This window comes from Lactuca saligna, chromosome 3, assembly GCF_052625555.1.
Source record: "Lactuca saligna cultivar CGN05327 chromosome 3, ASM5262555v1, whole genome shotgun sequence".
Classification (NCBI taxonomy): domain Eukaryota; kingdom Viridiplantae; phylum Streptophyta; class Magnoliopsida; order Asterales; family Asteraceae; genus Lactuca; species Lactuca saligna.
The window spans coordinates 148,850,984-148,857,915 of NC_136419.1; positions in this window are offsets into that span (position 1 = coordinate 148,850,984).

The following is a 6,932-nucleotide window of genomic DNA, read 5'->3' on the forward strand; positions in this document are numbered from 1 at the left end:
ATGGGAGAGAATGCTGGGGAAGACAGGAATGACTCTTTCAGTGATCTTGACCTCTTAGGTTTCGATCATGATGATATTGCTTCTTCCTTAGCTAGCAGTGCAAATGTAGTGTCACATGAGAACCTTGATACCATTTTCAACAATGTCGATGACGTTGTTCTTCCAACAACTGAGACTAGGAAGTCAAGTGGAACTTTTGAAACTGAGACTCCAACATCAGGGCAAATGGTGACTGCTTCAATTCCTATAGAGATAGTTATAGGATGTTCGCCTCCTGCATCTGTTTCTCCTACTACTGAATTGTTTGCGAGTGTCTTTACTCCAGAGTCTGCCCAACCTCCATCTAAGAGGCAAAGAGGAGATGTGAGACAATCCGAGCTGATAGCAAGTTTAATTCGCGATCTTCCAACACCACCTGGAACTGCTGCTACCCCCAGACTTACAACAACTAAGATGTTTCCAACAGGTTCAAGCTCAACTTTTAATGTCGGAGGTCCCTCTGTTCCACCTAGATTTACAATTCCAAGATATAATCGTGATGATGCATCCGAGAGGTTGGCTTTGCACATGACTGAAGAACAACTTCTAAAGCCAAATCCTCGAGGAAAGGGTGTTTCTATTGAAGAAGGTGGTTCTAGGGGTGATAATTTAACCCTTTCTGGTTTACAAAAGGAAATTTCAGTTCTAAGCTAAAAGAGTATTGAGTTGGACATTCAAGTGACGAAACTTCGTGCTGAAAATGCCAAGCTTAGTAGTCATGTCTCCGAGTTGCAATCTGATTAATCAAGTCTTGGAGTGAAAGTGGCTGAACTCACAAAAGATAAAAAGCTGAAGTCCAAGCAGATCTCTGACTTACAAGATTATTTCAACCTGCTACCTTTAAGCTATTTTGAACTGAAGAACAATCTCGAGGAAGACCTTGGGGACAAGTATCAAACATCTGTTGAAGAATGAAGGATCAATCTTCATGTGCAAGCTTTTCCAGTTGATTTGCCCATCGGTCAATCATCTGGTACTGCTAGTCGTGGTGATGATGCACCTCTTCTGGCTCCACATGTAACAGAAACCATACGTCGTGATCAAGATGAAGAAGTGGAGAAAGGGCAATTGTTGTTCAAGAGGAACCCTAACCTAAATGCTTCTTGGGATGAACCATTAATCACAATGACAGATCTTGAAGTGGTTCGGTTCCGAGATATATTTAGGGATCGATCAGGAGTTTCTTCTTGGGGATTTCATGATCCCCGAAAGATGTGGATTGTGATACGCAAAAGTGGTAACTCTGAGTTGTACAGAGATGGCCATGATTTTAGTTCATTCACGAGGGTTGACTTGACAGAGTTGTCTTGATCTCCCTTCATCAATCTAATGAACAATCCACAAGTAACTCAACTCAAGCATTTCCTGGATGATCAAGTCAAAAAGGGGTCTCCTTCCATGTCGCTGCAGAATCTGTGATTTTTGAACATCCAGATGTTTTGGATTGCTCTACCGACAAGCCATTGCATGTAGTAATGTGGCCGCCAACAAAACAGGTTAAACAGTTTCCGGTGCTTCAAGTTTATCAGGATGGGTCTCTTGGATCGTTGGAGTGCTGTGTCTTTAACGAAATTACTTCTGGTGCAGTCCTTAAACTAAAAAATGGATGTATCAGACTCTATGATCGAAGAGATTTGTTGCAATTTGGGAAGTGGGATATTCATTATCTTAGCAACTTTCAAATCAAGGATGTTGAAGATATATATGAAGACAGTGTGAAAGTGTATACGATGATGGTTGCAGACATTTTGAACAAACGCATGTGGAACGGAGCTATGGGGCAGATGGATGTTATGATAGTCAACAAAGGATGACCTTGGGCTAGTCCAAACCAAGGGGGAGATTGAAGGGCTTATAATAATGGTTTGGTCTAGGTTTTGCAGTTAGTAATAGGGGTGTGTTTGTAGTTAGCCGTTATATTTCGTTTTACGGTTGTAATAGAGTTTACAGCCGTAAACACCTTACGACGGTATAGTGGGTTGTGTCAGACGATTTTGGTTGTTGATGCCTTTTGTGTTCACGGTTCCCACCAAGTTGTATCAGACGTTTAAAGCTATAAAACGTATGCAAGCTTGGTTTGTTACATCTTTGCTTATTATTTCGTATTGTGTGATTGTTGTTTGCTTTTGATCTCTTGTAAGATCCGATTTTGGACCTTACAATGGAGAAATAAAAAAAATCCAAAAACATTTAAAATTCAGAAAATAAAAAATTTAGTGTTGCTAATGGTCTTGCTTGATGTTGAAGGACTGGGAAGTGATATTATCAAGTGATAACAGGCAACCTAAGTTTGCGTAACGTACCCAAAGTTGAAGGGTCCTTGCTCTAACTTGATGTGTCGGTAGGCACGAAAGATTTTAAATGGACTTGACTAGGCAGAGTTGAATTTAGGAAATTTATAGACTTGACAAATCTTGACCTAGTTAGATTCATTCAGCCTGAAAATACGACACTCGGATAGGTTGAGCAGGGAGATATATATCGGAATCTACCCGTCACATTAATTGAACCCGTACTTGGAACCGTGGCTTAACTTTTTCTCGATGTGCGGATTCTGTCCTTAATTCTGGTTGGATGGGGCGACTGGTAAATTCCGATAAACTTATTTATGTAGAAAATTGTTTTCTGTAGAAAATTGTTTTCTTTCTTTCTATCTGTTAGTCATATGTTGTCTCCTTTGCGTGATCTAAAATCCGACCTGGTACACAACATATGCAAGTCTATTTCTCTGCAAGCTATATATATGAAACTCCTCTTATCTGTTAGCCATATGTTGTCTCCTTCGCATGACTTCTAATCCGACCTGGTACACAGCATATGCAATCTTCTTCTTCTCAATTCGTCTAAAGTATTAAGTAATAGAATTCTGAATCTACTATCTCTCTGAATGGTTGGCTGCTCACCCGGTGTAAGGAGTACTCTGGAAGTTCTTGATGACTGAGGCATATCAGGAAGCGGGAAACACGTTCCAGTACACTTAAATTTGAACTCATACAGATTGTCTATAGATCTCGCTGCTCGATTTAGGTGGACAACAATATCCTTGGTCGTCGTCAGATGAATGGTCTTTAAGATATAGTATCTAAGGAATTAGGATAAGATACAAATTTTAGGATTTTAAGTTCACCCTGTCTTGTAACAAGTAGTATGCTCTAAATCGATCATAATTTTTCTTGTTTAAGTGGACCACAATACCGACGATCGACCAGACAAAGATGTGAATATGAAAGGTACCGACAAGTGGATAAAGATTGTCTAATAACTTTGATCCCATCATCACAAAAATGAGTTATAATAGTTAAGTTTTTGTTTTGTCAAATTGTTTTAATTTGATTTTTTATTTTTTCTTTTATTTTTTTCATTACGTACTTTTATTTTTTATTTTTCATTTCTATTTTATGTTATTTTTAATGTTAATTTATTTTTTTTCTTTTCCACAATTTTTTTTTTGATTGTTTAAAGTCTTGTTAATTTTTATTTGGGCCCAAATATTTTAAATAATAATCCTCAAAAGTTTTTTTTTTTTAATTTTAATTTTTATGTGTGTTGAAATTTGCAAAATACTGGGTAGTTATCGAGTAAAAAGGTAATTGAGGGTAAAATAGGGTGTTCACTGCCGGAATCTCCTCATTCACGAGATTCCGGCCGCAAACACCCAACTCTCTCTCTACCTTCGAAATTTTTTTGTCGATTTCTACAAATCTGCTTCAACCGTCACGTAGGTAATGTGTTCTAGATCACATATATATTTTATTACAACTTTCACCGTGTGATTTGATCGGAAATTGAGAAAACAACTCCGACGAAACTTACGGCCGTAAGCTTGGGCCGTAAACTCCGTCTTGGCCTCAATTCCGTGTTATTTTGTTGCGATTAATCCATTCATATGCATCTGTTAAAGTATTATATGTCAATTAGGTGTATTGGTGTGATTTTGTGAGTTTTTCTGAAAAATAGTTCATACGCCGTAAACTCCTCTTAAGCCGTGAACTCGGAGTTTATGGCCAGAGAACCTTCAATTTACTGCCCTCGAAAATTGGTTTAAATCAATGTGTTATTTTCGGTGCAATGTGTTTGCCGTAATTCTTAGGCCGTTTGCTTCTTTTCGGCTGTAAACTCATCTTTTCAAATAAATTTTTTCAAGAAAATTTTGTTTTGATCATATTTTTAACCAAAATATTTTTTGGGTCCAAATAAAATTTTACTTTATATTTTAAATCATTTTTCTTACAGTTTCTAGTTGAGTGCAGAAAAATGGTGTCACACCCCGAACCAGACGGTGGAAACGTCCTAGGGCTGTCGTAACTTAATTGAATACCATAACATTGAATATATATGAAACATAACATCATTCATCACCATGCATTAATATAGTACAACTGGTAGAGTTTACACTAAGTACATTGTTTTAATATTACATTCCCAAAAATAAATTGTTCGATCATAGATAAACAAACTGCAAGCCATCACTGAATACATTTCCTTCGGTTTACTTGTTACCTGAAAATACAAGTATTTTGAAAAACGTCAACATATGAAATGTTGGTGAGTTCATAAGCGATATTTGAAAAGCAACGTTTTTTATTGTTTTGAAAACTACCAGAAAATCCGATATTTTTTTAAAAAGAGTTTATGAAAAAGTTTGTGAAGATCCATAAGTATGCTTGTTTGTTTCTATAGTTGTAAAAAGTGTTCATTAAACTTGTGTACATTTCGAAACTGTATGTATTGAAAACAAAAACCCTAGGAAAACCCGATGTTTTCCTAACACTTTGAATTCCATGTAGTAGTTGTACCATCGCGACATGTGAAGTCATTGATTCCAGGCGACGTCGGATTATTGTGCATGGTGAATTATTATAAACACGCGTTACACAAACGATCAGTTTACAATTATACTAACGATCCCGTAGGCGTCGTCCGTACTATTCACGTAATCCAACCGCCCTGACTTCTTGTAGTCCCACATCCGAAGAGAAAGAGGGCACGAAGACATCGATAACTCTATTAGTCGGTTGGGGATAAAATGAGTGCGAAGGGCCCTTGGCTCGACTCCCATTTGAATAACCGACTTTACTAGCAGTACCAAAGGACCCTTGGGGACCAATAGTATAAAAGCCATTGAAAGTCCTTTTACGCTGTGTTGGATCATGTAAGACCTAACAACTCGTAAGGTTGAAGTCTTCGGGCCTAAAGATCAGGTCATTGGGCTAGCTAGGCCCAACAAACAAGATTTTACACTTTGGGGCCCAAAGATGGCGCGTTAACGTCTGTGCACTCTCACGTGTGTATTGAATTCCCGAATATTACTTGTATGAATCGAGTTATCATTGTGTTAGTAGTTTCGGGTTTGTTATTGATTCGAGACCGAATCAATTCGTTTGATAACGATTTTTGGTGTTGTTGTGTATTGAAATTCGTCGATAGTCGTAGTGCCATTATTTGATCACAACGGATGTATTGAATTAACATTGAAAATTTTCTGTTTACAGCCCCTCTTTGTTTGGTAAATTTACTTTTGCAACCCTTGGAATAAATAAATTTCCGGTTTAGTCCTGAAACCATTTTTCTTGTCATTTTAACACAAAAACTTATTGCAATTGACATTTTTTAGCATATTCTTAGATGAAAACAGTTTTAGTCCCTAAAAATACAGTTTTCTCGCCTGTAGCCCCTCTTTTACGCAATTTTTACATTTTTGGCGCAAATTGGAAATTTTTTGCAACTTTGGTCCTTTTTAATTATGAAAAGCATTTTTAACCCTTGAAAAGGACTTAGAACACTAATAGTCCACTGTTTTACAAAAAAACACAGTTTCAGCCCCTCAAAATAGAAAATTTTGCATATTGGGCCCTAGTGGGCCAAAAATGTCATTTTTAGCCCATTAAGCTTGAAATTTATATTTTCAATCCTCCAAAAGAATATATTTCCAGAAAACACTTTATTGAAACTGTTTTGACTCCTCTCATCCATCAGAATTCGCAATGTGACAGTTTGGGCACTTTAACTTTATTTTATTTATTTATTTATTTATTTTTATGATTATTATTTTTTTTACATTTTGTGTCCAAAAAAATGAGTTTTTAGCCCAAAGATGATGTTATTAAGCCACTTAGCCATTTTTCTTGGAATACTTTGTATGTTGTGATATAATTTATGCTAGTATCATTCAACATAAAATACATCTTGATTTTTAGGAGTTTATGGCTAGATCCAACATCATAATCACACAAAAACACACATATAAGCATAGAAAATCATACAAGGCATACAAAACACATATAGATCTACACTTTCACTTGTATTCCCCCCCATAAAACTTATAAAACAGAAAAATAGGGAGTATGAAGCTCACCTTAGGGTGTGGTTTCGGTTTTTGAAGAAAAGATGGAAGAAAGTTTGGTGATTTTTGGCCCTAGCACCCCTTGATGAGGATTTCGACCTTGAGGTGGTTCTAGGATGCAAGATCATGATTTTTGCATGGATTAGGAAGAGATTTTTGATTAAAACAAAGAATCTAAGTCATAGATCCAAGCATAACCTTTCCTTAGATGAAGAGTTTGTGGAAATATCCCCTTGAAAACCTCCTAATTTTCGAGATCTTGATGAAGGATGGAGGGAGTTTTCTTGAGAGAGAGTTGTGAGAGAATTGTGTATGTGTGTGTGTTTCAGCCGAGAGTGAGAGAGGGAGAGAAGAAATGGACCTTGAGGTGATGTATTCCTAGAAGTATGAGATGTTGCATGGAGATATGTGGGATATAAGTGAGGTGGCATGCATTAAGTCAACCCTTCCTCATTTCTTCTTGGATTTGGGCCTTGGGCCGAGAATTTGGAAGAAAAGGAAAAATTTGGGCTTTAATACCCTAAGCCCATGTATAAGTTAGGTTGGATGA